Genomic DNA, 17921 nt, shown 5'->3' on the forward strand with positions numbered 1-17921 from the left:
ACTCTTCTATGTACCATATTGTCCTGTTGTGACTGGTTTATTTAGCATAATATTGTCCAGGTTATGACAATAACCTTTTCCTCCTTTTTAAGGTAGAATAATATTCTGTTGTATGTATAAACCACGTTTTGTTTATCTGTTCATTTGTTGATGGGTATTTTGGTCGCTTCCCTCTTTTGGCTATTATGAACAAGGCTGCTATGCACACAGGTATACAAATATCTGTTTGAGCCCTTGCTTTCAAGTTCTTTTGGATATATGCCCACAGTGGGATTGTTGGATCATATGGTAGTTCTATGGTAGTTCTTTTTCTCTATTTTTTGAGGAAACACCATATTGTTTTCCAGAATGGTTTACCATTTTATATTCCTACAGGCAGGGCACAAGGATTCCAATCTCTTCACATCCTCACCAACACTTATTATTTATATAAATGTGTGTATGTATATACACATTTATATATTATATATTTTTTGTATATCTGTATATTATATATTATATTACATGTAACTTATCTATATATAGATAGATAGATAGATAAACATATATAATACCATTTGTAATGGGTGGGAAGTGTTATCATTTTTTAAAAGTAGATGTATTACTGACTAATTAATGATACAGACTGAATGGATTTACAAATCCTGATTTTACTAACAGAATGTTTTATTCTCTTGGGGGGGGTTTCTTTTCTTTCTTTTTTTTTTTTAATAGTTTATTGTCAAATTAGTTTCCACATAACACTCAGTGCTCATCCCCANCCGGGGGGGAGGTTTCTTTTCAGTATTAGTTCCCAGTAGACCTGTAGCACTCACCTATGGTCACATAGGCACTAAAGGATAGAGACAGAATGCAAAGCTAAGTAAGCCTGATTCTATCACACAAGTCACTTGACACAGAATCTTATCTTATAGTATGAGAGATATACACCAAAGGAGTAGTTCATATCATTGATGGCTTACTCTGTGCCAGGCACTATGCTAATGGCCTTTCTCACATCACTGCCAATCTTCACAGCAACCTTGTTTTTACGTGTAAGCAGACTGAGGTTCAGATAGTTTAGTGTAATGCTCCGTATTATCCAGTTGTGAGTGACTGGATTGAGATTTGACCTGAGGTCTTCATATACTCAAGTCATAGTTACCAGTATGGCATATACTTAAACTTGACTTTCACAAAATGCGTATGAAAACTGATGGGAAGATATCCTACTTGTGATTGGTAATAATGTTCTAAGAGTGTTTGTTGGGAGAAATAGCATTTGACTAGATCCCCGGATGGGAAGGAGCTCAGGTAGATGGTGGTGGTAGAAGGGGGACTCTAGACAGAAGGAAAATGTGAGCCTCTAATCTAGAACCAGATCTCATGTAGCATTTGATAGCAATGGCAGCTTAGTGATGATATATCTCTCTTCAAACGAGTAACTCAACCAGCAGGGGCTTGAGTCACTTTGTGTTCTGACTTTGTCTGCATCTTCCTGCCCATTCTGATTCCAGTTTTGTATTCACCACAGTCTCAGCTATGCCTTCAGCCTCCTTTCCAGTGCTGGGAATTCTACTCCAGCTCCTGGTTTCAAGAAACTAGATCTGATTTGTAGGGATCAACTTGGTTTCTGCTTTCCTAAAGAAGCCAAACACCATACCTATTCTGTTTATAACTCAAAAACACAGCAGGCAATGGCCCCAGCCCCTCTCACCACTTCCCGTGTGTATTTTTGTTTTGCCTCATTTTGTTTTTGTTTGGTTCCTGATGATGTCTGATTTTTTTCTCCTCTTTTTATTTGCGTCTCAATGCTCTGTGTTTGGAACATCAAGAATGCTTCAAAGTGTGACCGCACAGATCCTTCTTGACTACAAGTCCTTGAATAATGTTGTGAGGTGTCATAAATCAGCTAGGCTGAGGGCAGGATGGAATGGAGTGGAGGGAAATGACCTAATATCTATTCCCGCCTCCAGCAGTAGCAGACAGTGCACTGTCCAAAGGGACTGTGCAAACTTGGGATTATTCAAGGAGACACTAGTAACAAAAGGAATGCAGTACCCACAGCTGGGTCACAGCAGTAAGGGTCTTAGTTTCGAACTCTGCTGAAGGCCATAATGTAGTTTGAACAGTCAATGCAAACCCCAAATGACAATGAGTTGGGTATAAAAGACGAAGTTGTAGGATTCACCTGAGTGGCCCGTAAGCCCACTTGAGAGAGGGCTTCCAACATAGCAGGAAAGAGAAGAGCTGGGTAACGTAAGTAAAGTGACACAGCACCTTGGAGGCAGGGGTACGTGCGAGATTTCATCTCCTGAGAATAAATATTCAATATTCACCTGTACTTCTCATGTCAGTCAAGAAACCAAATGGTTTCTAGACCCACGGTGGGAGGCTCTAGCACCTCTAGCTGAGAAGTGCTGGGAAAGACCAGGGCTCACATCAGGTCCTTATAACTCTGGCATTTTAAAATCTATTAAAAAAGTCTATTTAATTTTATTTGCCTCTTCCACTCATAGCTAATATCACAGCAAGGATGGCTATCATGTACTTGAAGTGCATTTTATAGCCAAATGGAAATCTGTACAGTCAGGTACCACATAATAAGGTATGCTGCTTAGTACCAGTACTCTGGAGTAATATCTGTAAACATTAAAGGTGAGTTTTCTTGTCTGTGCATTTAAATGGCTTTTTGTTGTTCAAGACCTTCTGAAGACAATTCAGGAGGATTAACTGAGAAGAGCTAAACTGTTAATATCAAACTATAGAGAAGTTAATAGATAGGTAAAGTATCAACTCTTATGTAACAAAATAAAAATAATGTTCAGCTAAGACTTCAATGTGATTGCCATGGTAAATGAAAATTAGTAGGGACTTGGAGATGATTGTAACCCATGAGAGGAACTGCTAACAAATATTCACAATTTTGGGGTCATTTTTAATTAGTTAACCTTTCTACTAAAAAAATATTTATTGAAGGTCTACTACATGAAGGGTATTGTTCTTGGACCATGTTCTACACCCTAATAAAGCTGATGTAAGCTGTCTTGGAGCATTCTTTGCGGGTTACATATTATCCCTTGCTAGTTGCATGTTAAACCATACCAAACCACATTAGCCTATTCGCTTGTACCTGAGATGACAACAGCAGATCCCCAGAGAATTTGTTCTGAGAAAGAATGAATCTTACTATTGCTCAGAGACCATCTAGTAAAGTCCAGTGACTTTATGGTGTGCTTTTTTTTTTTTTTTAATATAGCTTTCTCACTTTGGCAATGAATACTTCCTTTACAAAAATGTATACTATAAAATGTTGTCTCTACTCAAATACTCTGGGAAATATGGGAAACATTTTTTGGATTTGGGTAGGATTAGAATAATTTTCAGACTGGATCCTACTTGAGAGAGCTTCCTATTTCTTACCTCAATTAATTACTTGGAATTCCAATACTCAGCGGCTTCTTCTTTCATCACCCTGGCTAATGTGGGTCATGGTCCACAACTCAAATGCTTATAGGATTAGACAAATGATAAACATGAATGAAACAAGCTGAGTGCATGGCAATAAGTAGTGGTGAGGATGTGGTCATGTGGAAAGTGCGTACTCTCCCTGATGGAAGAGATGGCCATCACTCGGGTGCCACTGGATAATTCCATACTGGAAATCTGCTTTTATTGTTAGACCAGCTCTTCTAATTTGTAAGTAAAGACAGATTTGAAATGTTACACAAAATTACCAATAAAGAATATAATTAAAAATTTAAGAATCACCTGACCAGAGGGATATTTGCATGTTTCTCAGTTTCCATTTTGAGATCTCTCCTGTACTCCGAAAGCTGAATAAAATGATTCACATTCTACCTTATTGGATTAAGCTCTTTTAAAGTGTAATGTCTAGATATGGTTATATTGTACAATGTGAAATATTGTTTCACTTTATAGTTATAGGAAAAACCAGCTTTGTAATCAATTCTAAGAGTAAAAAGACTGAGTATACTTTAGTAATTTCTAGCTATGTCTTACACATGCAAAAGGAAGAACTAATATTATAATGCCATTTTCTTTCCATCAATCATTACACAATTTCTAGGAGAATCACCTTTCAAGATTTTAACAAGTTTACCAGGATTCTTTAACCAAATTAGGAAAGGTTCTGGGTGAAACATTCCTGAAAACTCCTTATAAGATAAGTAATCAAATCATCAGTGAAGGAACTTAATGCATGAAAAGGAAGAGAATTCAGAAGGGTTCATCCAGTTCTTCAAAACTATAATTGATCTCTGCTTTCTCTGCCATCACCAGTCTTTAAAGTCATTGCTTATTTCCTGCAATCTTGAACAATGCTGCCACATAATAAGGTGCTCAATTGTATTTCTTGAGTGAATAAATGAATGAAATGAAATGAAAGAAAATTTAGAGTCATCAAATAATGGTAACGGTCTTAAAGTAAACCCCTCTGAAGAAGACAGAAACACACGCAGAGCCGTGTGTAGAAAGAGGGCACATTTGTGCCACTGGGGCAAATGTGCAAAGATATGCTGGCAACAGGCAGATTCATCCTGGCTGGGAGGCTGTCACAGAAGTGAACTCCAAAGTGAGTAATTGGGAACAATGGGACAATATTGAGAAAGGATACATATTTTTGAAATTTAAGGGAAGGATTGGATTACAGATGTATTTCAGACCTGGGACAAATGTGTCATGATTAGAAGTGTAGAAAATATAAAATTAACTAATAGGGTGTTAGGGCCAGGTGTGTAACAACTGTTGGACGGGAAGATTTTTCAAGTCATTGCTTCCCCTCTCCCCCTGCCTCCATCCTCCTCCTCAGTGGCTGTATTTACCATTTACAGTGATGGTTGATGTGAATTTCATAGTACAACAGAACTCAGCATCTTAATTAATCACATTAAACTCATATACTGGTAAAGTAAAATATCTCTTAGCTAAAAATATTTGCTTTGTGAAAGGGAGGCAATTGAAGGCCATTGAATCTGATAATAGTTTCGAATCAATCAGTTGAATTACTCCATGACTTGATAGATCAACATGGAAACTTTGTAATGAGCTATACGGGAGAAACAATTACAGTTGCCAACTTATCATCTCAGTATCAATGTTGGAATGAAAAATGAACCCTGTGTTGCCAGCTGGTTTCCTTGTGAGCAGAATAACAAGTTAAACATGAGAATGATTCTAAGGTAGAATGAGAGACAGTATTAGATAAAAGTAAATAAAGGGGACAGCTCGGTTTTATTAATTATTGAAAATTGTTCATTCCTCTCCACAAACAGGGCATAATCAACCTCTCCCACTCTGGATCTCCACCACCTCTTAGATTCTACTTTTATATCTAGCTATCTAGATATAAAAGTTTCGGGAGTCTTAATACTTCACTGTATTATGTATTTAATACTCACAGCAACCCTACAAGGCCTACATTTTAATCAGTTTATGAATTGAATTCTTGACAAATAAAATGATTACTTTATTATTTTACCGAATACTAATTAGGTCATCGAAATAATGGTTATGGCATTTCAAAATTGAGAAATATTGATATTTTTAAATTAATTGTGTGTTGAACTCTTATATGTTTTTGTTAAAAACATATATAAAGTTTCAAAATATGTTAAAAGTACAACATGGCACATGAAATAACAGTGAGGTACAATAGAGTTACAGAGAGCAAATAGATTAAAATAGACAAGTAATTAACCTCCTAAGAACTTTTCAGGAAAAGTTTTGGAAGATTAATATCTAAACATATGAGCTGCTCCTCAGAAGTCTCTACTTTTAGTAATTTTTCTTTTCAAAGATAAAAAAGAAGAAGATTAAATTATGGATACTTCATTTAGTTTAAATTTGGAGCTTTATATAAAATGCATTACAGTATTTTCCATTAGAGTATTATAGTTTTAAAATGTGCACACATGAGCTATTATATGGTCCAGTCACAGTAATTAGGTGATTGCATGACCAGGACATTTAGTTCCTACACATTGAGTACACTTTGAGGTAATTAAATGATTAAATGGCATCAAGGAGAATCATTTTGTTTGTGAGAATACTGCATGTCCTTAAGATAGTTCTTCAAATTTCAAAGCTGAGAGACACGATCCCTAAATCTTTGGTTATTTTAATCACCTGTAATCTCTTCACCATAAATTGTTTAACATAATAGATGATAGATCATGATGATAATACCCTCAAAATTCCATAGTCTTCGGGCTCACCTTAGCAATCACTCATTCAAGACAGAGGAAAAAGAAAGTGAATTCTTGGGTAGATTCATTACTTGGCTTTCATACTACAAGCCAAATCTAATTGTGCTCTCCTTACCCTATTACTGGACAATATGAATGGCATATGTGTAAAATATGCTTACAATTAAATGATTTTCCACAGTCCTGTGTGTGCTTTGGTGTCTGTCAATGTATATAATTGAGTTTACACTGAAGTAGAGGAGCTCTGGGTAGCTTTATACAAGTCCTGGAGTTATCACAAGAAAAATAATTCAACTATGAAAACAAACATATTAGTATCTTACCTTTTAAAATTGAAGAACCATGTGTTAATTTTTCTTTATGTCCTCAAATATCACGTTTTGAGTACATGTTCTGAAAATAGTCATCAATCCCGTTTGTATTTAAAAATTAAATAAACACATTAGTTGAAAAGTACAACACAAAAAATGTTTTCAGCAATTTAGACTCTTGTCGGTGAAGGCAAGCATGAATGGACCAGCAAAATCTATTTATAAAAATGTCTTTGACTTTCATTTTTGCAGCATAATAATGTGGTGTTTTGATTGTATAAAGGGTGTTTTGAATCTAAAACAGGAATGCCTAGCTTTAAAACTAAAATAACAGTAACAGTGCTTTAATAACTGAAAACGAGGTTAAGAAGACCCTTGTAAATTTATCCTTAATCATAAACCGTGTGAAAATTATATAATTTGAGAGTCAATTTATTTTTGGCAGGTTCTTTTTTTACATATATGTTACAGATTAAAAACATCTAATTTGAATATAAAAATCTAGGTAGCGTGTCTTGTGGAAATAGAAGAACTCAGAATGCTGAATTAGCCCCTTTGCTATGTATAGAGAAACTGCTATAATAGATTCTGAGTTAAACTATATGTCTAGGCTCAGGTCCTGAATGGGCTAATGTCCATTAACAATCAACAAATTAGTGAATTGCCTTTATTGAAATTTCTTTTCTCAACCTAATGGTTTGTTTAACTGATGGCTGATGTGACCATTAGGAGCTATTAGCATGTTAAGAGGGTATTAAATAAAGCCAACAGTTGGCCTTTGAAACAAAAGGATAAACACAGCACAATTTATTATTTTGCTAGGCTAAGCAAACATGGTTTCGATGCATTACTGCCTTCTAACAATTCCAGTAGTCATCTGTTGAATAAATATTCCATTGGACTAAGAACAAAAGAATCAGCAAATCTATGATCTACTAAACTTCTAATTGTTGATACGTTTTAGCTGATTTGTGGACTTTAGCTGAGTTATATGTATATGTAAACTCATCTAAAATTTCATATTGTGTCAGATTTTTTTCTGTCAAATATCATTATTTGGGATAAGGAAAATGCAGATTGTAACCAGATGTGGGTGAAATTGTCTTATACTGAAGCCAGTTTCAAATATATAAAAATTCTAGATGTGAAATAAAAAATTATTTTTCTGTAATTGACCTTTAAGAAATTTACTTTTGGGGCTGCTTATTTACTTTCATATTTGAGACTGATTTAATACTTAGAAGGGCAAAATGTCATAGGCAGATCCTATGCAAGAAATCCCCTATGGTATTTCAAAGGGTCCTTCTGAGTAACTTTTTTCTCCTGGATGTTCAGATGACTATATGGACCTCTAAAAAAAGAAGGTCCACAAAATGCTTTTGTAGTAGATACTTCTAAGTACAGAATTAGTTTATATTAAAGTTTCAGTCACATAGAATTTAATAAATAGATTTTATTTAAACTGGGATGAGAGTGGAAAATAAACATGAAAGAAATCTTATCCCCAAAATGACCATATTATTCAAGATATGCTTTCTGCATAGCATGTATAAAGTAACAAAAAAACCTGGGAAGAAAAATGACATTCTGAAGTTTAACCACTTTACTATGTCCTACAAATCTCTATTCAAAAGTAGATAACTTAAAAATTAATTATTGGAAAATGATTTGCCTAATATCCAAATAAAAATTCAGGTTGCATTATATCTTATCAATTAAAAAAATTCATTTTGTGGCAAGGTGATTCTTGCAGTAAACACTTTCACTCATCTGCAGTCTATCATTGCCTTTGTAGAATATCACACAGAAACCAGAAACCTAATATTGGAGCAAAATAAAGTTTTCGTAGCTCTGAAATCAAGGGTATTCTATGGTGGTGGGAGGTAAGTTTGGAGGAAAATACTGGATATATTATGAAGGAGCTCTGTGCTTGGACAAGAAGTTTGGGAGTGATGAATGGTTTCAGGCAGTAAAGTAACAGTCAAATTTATGTTTATGACCCATCTCTGAAAGCAAGTTCGGAAGAATATAAAAAGGATGTCTTACGAATATGAAGCTTATACAGCAATTCAAACAGGAAATAATGAAAGGCCAGATCTATAAGCAGTAGTAGAAAAGATGGAGAAGGAATAGATTCAACTTTTTGATAATTTTGATAATTAGCTTTGATACTTTCCTTTCCTTCCATATCTTCAGAGATTTTTTTTTTCTTTTTGCGCCATTTCAGTTGAGTTTTGTTAAAATAAACTTCAGTGAAAGTTTGATCAGGTGTGTGATGGTTAGGAGTGTAAGGGGAATGAGGAGGGGAGCAGATACATTTTCTAATGACAGAAGTGACAGACTTGATAGGGAAACTCTCCTGTGAATACCCAAGAGTCTGACCATTGACCTTCATCTAAGTAAGTAATACAGGTGTGAAATAGGGGCCAGGCATGATATCCTTAAGGAATTTGATGTATCAGCGCATACTCCCCTTGCCCCCTAGAGGACAACACAAGCATTGCTCACAAGAAGCCTCCTGTACACTCCAGATAAGCTAAATCCTTTCCTCTGTCTTCTCCATTTTGGAGGCATTTGCCAAGCTGCCCAGGAAAAAAATTTAACAAAGATAATATGCTTTGCATCTATCCTATGTCCCCTTTGGACAATCAGGCTAATTATAACTATTGATTCTCCAGTTCTACAACTCTGTTAGAAGAAAAAAAAAATAGATTTGGCAGACATGCTTTTTTCTGTACTTTTTTTCAATTCCTCATTTTCTTTTCATTGATTTTTGCAAGGTGTTTAATATATACTATGAATGATTATACAGTTCACAAAGTTGTTCTTCTTCTTGTTTACTTGGAAATAATGCATGGTTGCCCATAGAATGTCTTGCTGTAACATAGAGCTAAATGAAATATTTCTCATTTTCCCTTTTTGCTTTCTCTCCTTTTCTCCATTCACCCCAGCCCAAATCATTTGTTTTCCGTGATGGCAGATTTCTTCCTTCCAGGCCTCTCTGGGCTACCCAGGAGACTCCTCAGAGCATGCTGGAGTTTCTTTTATTTATTTATTTAAAATTTTTTTTTATGTTTTATTTATTTCTGAGAGAGAGACAGAATGAGCAGGAGAGGGTCAGAGAGAGAGGGAGACACAGAATCTGAAGCAGGCTCCAGGCTCTGAGCTAGCTGTCAGCACAGAGCCTGACGCAGGGCTTGAACCCACAAACCATGAGATCATGACCTGAGCCAAAGTTGGATGCTCAAGCGACTGAGCCACCCAGGTACCCCTGGAGTTTCTTTTAAAAGGCTTGTCTCTTCTCTTGTTGAGGGAGCTGAAACAAGATGGTATCAGCTGGCTGACGGAATACAAAAGAGAAGCCTCCCAATGCTTTCTTGCAATGATTGGGTGAATACCTGTCTGAAAAGCCGTAAACTAATGACATACCTCTCTGAATCTAGGTCCTGTCTTTCTGTCATTTCTCCACCCTCAAGCCTTTGGGAGTTTATTCCCATGATATAAGAAATTCCAAATTGCAAACTCATCTAGTTAGCAGTGAATTGGTCATGTATAGAATTGATACTGAATTTGACACTGAAGAATCAACGTAGCCTGCTGCAAGACCTCAGCTTAGAACTACATAGCTTTCTACACATGGCAGGAAGCACAAAAATGGTGTGTGGTTAATCAAATGAATACAATAAATCAGTGGATTTAAGCCAGGTCCACATTTATTCGAGGATCAAATTGTTCTTTTTTTATCTTTTTATTGGAGTTTAAACATTCTTAGATATAACCTGATGGTAACACAGCAAAAAGACAGGAGTTTATGAGAAAGTACCCTCAAGAATAGGGTAAATAGGGTACATAGGAAAAATAGGGGCGCCTGGGTGGCTCAGTCAGTTGGGTGGCCAACTTCGGCTCAGGTCATNGAATGGGAAAAATATTTAGAAGTGATGGGTAAAACTAGTTGTAGCAAGCAAACACCTTAGTCCCCAGACACAAGTACCAGTTAAATTCTAACTGGATCAGAACCGCCTTTGACCAGGGCAAGTGCAGTCCCAGATCTGGGCCCTATTTTTCAGAGAGCCCTGTATGACACAAACACAGAAGTTCACTGAATGTGAAGCGCACTGGCCATCTGTCGGACGGCACCTGGCACTTGTGACCTGTAACCTTAAACATCTGCTCTTGTGACTAATATAACTTAGGCTCCAAGGAAATGGATATTTCTCCTACATCTCCTGCCCCATGACCTTGAAATGATAGGTGACTGCATATCAATGTCACGGAGGTCTGTGGCGTGTACAACTGCTGACATCAGATACAAACGATGTCTTGGAATGCATGAAGCGTCTGAGTGGACAAATCTCAGGTGGGAGGCCCAGTGAGTTTTAACAAACTGAGCAATACCTATGTAGTCAGTTCCTTCCAATCACCAGACCTGCCAAGAGGAGCTGCTCTCCTAACTTCTAAAATGGTAACTGTTGCTATCTAATACTTTATGTAAATAGAATCACATACAGTACTCTTTTGTTCAATATTTCAAAATCCATTTATGCTGATGTCATTAGTTTGCAACCTCAAGGGCTTTCCTCCTTGTAATCTGAAACTGGCCCCCCAGAACACACAGGGCAAGGAGTGACTGAAGAAAGAGGCAGACCATCCTCCACTGGAAGGTGGCAGGTTTATTACAGCAAAGGAACTTACATATACCTTAGGTGTCTGCAAGATGACTGGTTTCTGCATTCACCAGCCAAATCTTCAAAGTTGACCCACTGGTCTTAACTGGGTTGAGTCATGTATACCGTCCACATGGTCTCAACAACACATCACTATGTCAAGGCTATATCCATGGGGCAGCTTCTGGGAGTAGGGGAGGCAAGTTCACATTCCAGGAAGGAGTGGGGAGAGGAACTGCCCCTTTCCTGGGTTTATCTTACCGTCAATCAGCAATCAATGACCTCCCCCAACAGATGTGTATAGTTAGCATTTGTTCATTGCTATACAGTATTTTATTGCATTAAAACATCAAAATATATTTATCCTGTTTATTGTAGATGGACATTTGTGTTGTTTCCAGTTTGGAAACAGTGTATAGTGCTCCTATGCAGACTCATGTTCATATCTACTGGCAAATCTATATACTTATTTCTTTTGGGTATATACCAAGGAGTGGAATTGTTGAGTAATAGGTATGCATAGGTTTTGTTTCAGTTTCCAAAGTGGTTGTATTAATTTATTACCCCTGCCCCCAAGCACTGTATAGGAGCTGTAGTTACCCTTCATCCTTGCTAACTCCTGCTATTTTCTGCTATTTTCATGGTAATCATTCTTGTAGGGGTATGGTAGTGTCACCTTATGGTTTTAATTCAATCTTATGTGCAGAAAATCCTAAATAATCCACCTAGAACTAGAACTAAACCTAGAACTAATAAATGAACTAATCTAGAAAAACCCTAGAACTAATAAATGAACTTAGTAAGGTTGCAGGATACAAGATCAATAAACAAAAATCCGTTTTTCTATATATATTAGAAGTGAATAGCCCAAAATTAAAGTTAAAAACTACCATTTATAATAGTTTCCGTGAACACAAATTACTTTGAAATAAATCTGACAAAGGATTTATGTATAAAGAGGACATATGTATTTTAAAATCAACTTAATTTTCATACACACACACACATACATATACAAACCCTAATAAAATTTTAACCTAGATTGACTTAAATCTATCAACTTGGGGGGAATTGACATTGCAATATTGACTTTTATTTCTGTGAAAATGGTGTAACTCTTCACCTATTTTAGTATTCTTTAATTTCTCTGTTATATTTTCTATCTCTCATTGAAGGGTTTCTATAGATATTTAATTAGATTTATTTCTAGTATTTGATTTTAGAACAGCTTTATTGAGAAATAATGGTATATAATAAATAGCACATGCTCAAAGTGAATGATTGAATGAGTTTGGCAATTGTGTAAATCCACTCAACCATCACCACAATCAAGATAATGAACATATCCATCACAACTAAAAGTTTTCTTGAACTGCTTATAATCCTTTCCTCCTAATGCTCCCTGCTTTTTTCTACCACTTAACCTGAAAAACTGATCTGCTTTGTGTCATTATAAATTAATTTATATATATTAGAAATTTATATAAGTAATACAGATTATATCATTTTGCCTTCCTTTTTTCACTTAAGATAAACATTTTGCGATTCATCCATTTTAATGTATTCACATATCAATAGTGTATTCTTTTTGAATCTCCAGTAGTGGATATGGCACAACTTATCCCTTCACCTGCTGATGGACATTTGGATTATTTCCAGCGATTGGCTACGGTTGCTCTGAACATTCATGTACAAGTCTTTGTAAGTACGAAGGCTTTCTTTTTCCTTGAGTGTATACTCTAGTGTGGTATGGCTAGATTATACCATAGGTATGAGTTTACTAGTTAAAGAGACTGCCAATCTGCCTTCCAAAGTGGTTGTATTCTTTTAATTTAAATTTTAGTTACCATAGAGTGCAATATTGGTTTCAGAAGTAGAATTGAGTGATCCATCACTTACATACAACACCCAGTGCTCATCCCAACTAGTGCCCTCTTTCATGCCCATCATCCATCTAGCCCATCTCCTACCCACCTCCCTCCATCAACCCTCAGTTTGTTCTCTATAGTTAAGAGTCTAATGGTTTGTTTCCCTCTCTTCTCTTTTTTTTATATTATCACTTCCAGGGTGTCAGAGTCCCAGTTCCTCTCCAGTGTAGTCATTGAAAATCTTCTTGGAAAATATCTGGTTAAATGTTTTGCATATGTTCACAAGCAGTTTTTTTTTTATGATTGACCTTTGAGAGTTCTAAATATATTTTGATTTTTTTTATCAGATGTATGATCTGTAAATATTTCTTACTCTGGTTTGTCTTCTCATTCTTTTAACAGTGTCTTTCGAAGAGCAGAAAATTTTAACTTTGGTAAAGTTCATCTTGTCATTTTTTCCCTATATGGATTATCTTTTTAAGGTCATTTCTAATTACCCTTTGCCTAACATAAAGATCACAAAAATTTTCAGTTATGTTTTCCTTTATAAGTTTTATAGTTTTAAACTTTATATTTAAAGCTGTGATCCATCTATTTTGAGTTAATTTTGATATGTGATGTGAGATATAAATAAAATTTACTCTTTTGGAGATGAATATCCAATTATTTCATCATTTCCCAATGAACTAAGTTTGTATCTTTGCCAAAATTAGCTGTCCATATATGAGCAGACACTCTGTTTTTGGACACTCTATGATGTCTCAGAAGTCTATTTGTCTATCCTGATGCCAATATCAAATTCTCAATTATTGTAGTTTTGTAATAAGTCCTCAAATCAGGTAGCATTAGTTTCCCAACTTTGTTCTTTTTAAAAGTTGTTTTGGCTATTTTAGGTCCTTTGCATTTCTGTATACTTTAGAAGTAGCATGCCATTTTCTACCAAAGTGTCTTTTTGGATTTTTCCTGAAATACATTTGGATCTATAGATCTATTTAAGCCTATAGATTAATTCTTAACAATATTCTTTCAACCCAAGAAAATGGTACATATCTCTATCTTATTTAATTTCTCTCAACAATATGTTATTAAAGTCTTCTGTATCATTACTCATTTTCTGTTAGTTTTCTATCAATTACTGATTGGAGAATATTGAAATATTTGACTACAATTGTGGATTTAGCTAATTTTTCTTGCAGTTCTGTCAGTTTTGTTTTGTGTATGTTAAATTCTGTTAATGGATGTAAGCATGTCAGTATTTTTATATAATCCTAATGAATTCACTCTTTTTTTTTTTTTCTAGGAGAGAGAGAGACAGCGTGAGCAGGGGAGGGTCAGAGAGAGAGGGAGATACAGACTCTGAAATAGGCTCCAGGCTCTGAGCTGGCAGTCAGCACAGAGCCCGACTCGGGGCTCGAACCCACGAACCGCGAGATCATGACCTAGCGCAAGTTGGACGCTTAACCGACTAAGCCACCCAGGCGCCCCCTTAATGAGTTCACTCTTATCATTAATAAACGACTCCATCCTTGTTCATATTCTTTGTTCTAAAATCTACTTTGCCTGATACTAATATGCCACTTCAGTTTTATTTTGATTACTGTTATTAAAATATATGTTGTGTCATCCTTTTACTTTTGACCTATTTGTATCTCTAAGTTGAATATGTGTTTCTTTTGGGGAGCATGTAGTTGGATTTTACTTTTTGATATCTTACTTCTAACAACCTGTGACTTGAAAAACGTATGTCTAAATCATTTATATTTTATGGAATTGTTGAGATGACTAAGTCTAAATTTATCAGCTTTCTGTTTGTTGTGTTGTTGTATCATTTGTTTTTTGTTCCTTTTTTCCCCTGTTTTGCTTCCTTCTTTTAGACTGACTATTTTTTCTAATTCTATTTTATCTTCTTGGATTATTAGCATAACCATTTATTTTGCTATTTAGTGGTTGTTTTTGAGATTATTTACATTTCTTCCTTATCACAGACTACCTTCAAATGATATTATAACACTTCAAATATATTCACGTAACTCAACATATTCACATATTGTGATGTTCTTGTGAATATTATACCTCGATTTTTTCTTTCCTGGCTTTTGTGTTATTGCTATATACTTTACTTCTGAATTGTTATAAAACTCACACTACATTATTCTTATTATTTGGTTACACAATCAATTATATTTTAAAGATATTTAAATGGTAAGAAAAGATTTGTATATTTACTGATATGAGTACTTTCTTTGCTCTTCTTTTCTTTCATATGAATCCACATTTTCATTTGGTATCATTTCCCACCTTCTAGGAAGACTTCTTTTATCATTTTTTATGATACAGATCTACAAATGATGAAATTCTTTCATCTTTATATATCTGAAAAAAAAAACCCTTCATTTTTGCTTTTACTTTCGAAAGCAATTTTCAGTAGGCATGGGATTTTAGGTCATCTCCTCTCCTTTACTTATTCGAAAATGTTGCTTTGCTGTGTTCAAACAGATTCTTTTTCAAATAAGAAATCTGCTTCCATTCTTACCTTTATTTCCTATGTACTGTGTCTTTTTCTCTGGCTGGTTTTAAGATTTTATCACTACATTCTAGCAATTTGATTGTGACATGAGTTCCTGTAGTTTTCTTTATATTTTGTGTGCTTGGAGTTGTATTTTTTTTAGATATACAAGTTTATAGTTCTCATCAGACTGGAAAATATATCAACCATTTTTTGTTCAAATATTTTTCTGCCTTCCTCTAAAACATCTACCTCCTCATTTATTTTGGAAATTCTAATTACATGTATATTTGACACCTTAAAGTTGTCGGTTTTGGCTGCATCAAACCCGCAAGTGTTCTGGAGAAAAATGGCTGGAGATCTGTCAGCTACTTCTCCAGGATTCCTACTTTTCCAGAATTTTACCCTCTGTAGTTTTTTTGTTTGTTTTGTTTTGGTTTGGTTTGGTTTTGCTTCTACAGCTCTCTGATGTCTTTAAACAGAAGCTCTTTTTATTTTATCTGACTTTTCTATTGGACTTGGTCAGACACAAACTATAGCATCCGTATTAGCATTCTCCAGAGATCCTTTTTTATATTTTATATTTATCTATCTTTCTATTTAGAGATTATGAAGAATTGGCTCATGATTACGGAGGCTGAGAAATCCTACAATCTGCAATTTGCAAGCTGGAGACCCAGGAAAGCTAGTGGTATAATCCAGTACAAATCCAAAGGCAGAGGAGTCAATGATGTAAATTCTAGGCTAAGGTCAGGAGAAAAACTATGTCCCAGTTCAAGCAGGGAAGCAGGGAGAGAATGAATCCTCCCTTCTATTGATTTTTGTTCTATTTAGACCTCAGTGAATTGGATGATGCCCACTTCATTGGGGAGGTCAATCCAGTTTACTGAGTCTACCAATTCAAATGGTAATCTCATGGGGTGCCTGGGTGGCTTAGTCGGTTAAGCGTCCGACTTTCGCTTAGGTCATGATCTCACGGTTCGTGGGTTCGAGCCCCGCATCGGGCTCTGTGCTGACTGCCAGCTCAGAGCCTGGAGCCTGTTTCAGTCTGTGACTCCCTCTCTCTCTCTGACCCTCCCCTGCTCACGCTGTCTCTCTCTCTCTCTCCTAGAAATAAATAAAACATTTAAAAAAAAACTAAAACAAACGGTAATCTCATTTGAAAACACTCTCACTGACACACCCAGAAATGTTTAATGTAGGCACCCATGGTCTGGGCAGGTTGACACATAAAATTAACCATTACAGCCTCCTATTCAGAAACGTAATTGAATTAGCTTGATATTTATAATAGTTAAATATGGAGGCTAAAGAAAATCTTGCAGTATAAAAATTCACATTGAAATTAAATTTATATATATGCAATTCTCTTAAAGCATTAACTAGATCTGTGCAATTTACATTAGTGTTTACATTACAGTCGAAAACTAGTTAATACATTTATAGACAGCAAATATCACGATCTTAGTAATAGTGACGTTTGTGTAAAGTTAAAATATTTTGTAATGTTCTATGTACAAGGACAATTTATTGTGTGTCTCCATTACGATGTTTGAATCTATTATGAAAAATTCATTACTTCTGAATTTGACTACTATTTTAAGAATTTTATCGACAAGTTTGGTTATTACTGTCTCAGCATAGTTTCTTCAAATTGAATTAATAAAAACTCATTTAATAATTAAATGGCTAAAAACCATTGTCTAATTTGGTTTTAAGGTATACAAAATGATAACTTTATGTATATTTTGAATTTTAAAAATTTTAAAATACAATATTTCAAGGTAAGAAAATTGGGGATATTTTACTTGGAAGTTTTATCTCAATTAATAATTTATGTATATTAATGATACGGTATATTAACGTCCATTTGTACCCTTGCTCCAGGTCATGCAAATAGGCTCAGGCCTAACAATTACATTTGTGTTAAAGACATTTTGAAATTTTTTTTGTCTGTGTAGACTTGTAGTATTATGTTTTTACAATTAAAACAAAATAAAATAAAATTCTTTTTGCTTTTACCAACTGTTATTTCATATTATCCTCTTATATCAATTGGGGTTCAATCCTAGAAGCAAAATCACTATGAATATTATGAAATAAGAAATTTATTGTATAAAATAACCTCATACCATTGTCAGAGGAATTGGAAAGCAAAGATCTGAAAGAATTGGAGAAAAGTCCCTAATTAATATGGTGTTGATGAGTGATCGGGAACTTGAAGAAAGAGAGGCACTTCTGGGTGCTGGAGTAGAATTAGTATAAGAGTCCATGTAGGGTGTTAGTTCTTTATGGCTAAATTCTCAATGAAGACACTCTTGTTGGCCTGGATTGCTAATATCCAGTAGAGTCAACTGTTAGGAAGG

The 17921-nt window shown here is 35.1% G+C and overlaps 1 long non-coding RNA gene across 1 annotated transcript in view; it reads left to right on the top strand.

Moving 5' to 3' along the window:
- The window catches only part of LOC144244641 (uncharacterized), a 47557-nt gene extending 31046 nt beyond the window's left edge, over window positions 1-16511 (top strand). Inside the window, exons 3-4 of the long non-coding RNA XR_013339010.1 lie at window positions 12782-12882; window positions 14350-16511. This is a non-coding gene — a long non-coding RNA (uncharacterized LOC144244641). The remainder of the gene's footprint in view (window positions 1-12781; window positions 12883-14349) is intronic.
- The last annotated feature ends 1410 nt before the right edge of the window (window positions 16512-17921 follow it).

The sequence above is a fragment of the Crocuta crocuta genome, unplaced genomic scaffold (genome assembly GCF_008692635.1).
Source record: "Crocuta crocuta isolate KB4526 unplaced genomic scaffold, BGI_CrCroc_1.0 scaffold147, whole genome shotgun sequence".
In the NCBI taxonomy this organism is placed as follows: domain Eukaryota; kingdom Metazoa; phylum Chordata; class Mammalia; order Carnivora; family Hyaenidae; genus Crocuta; species Crocuta crocuta.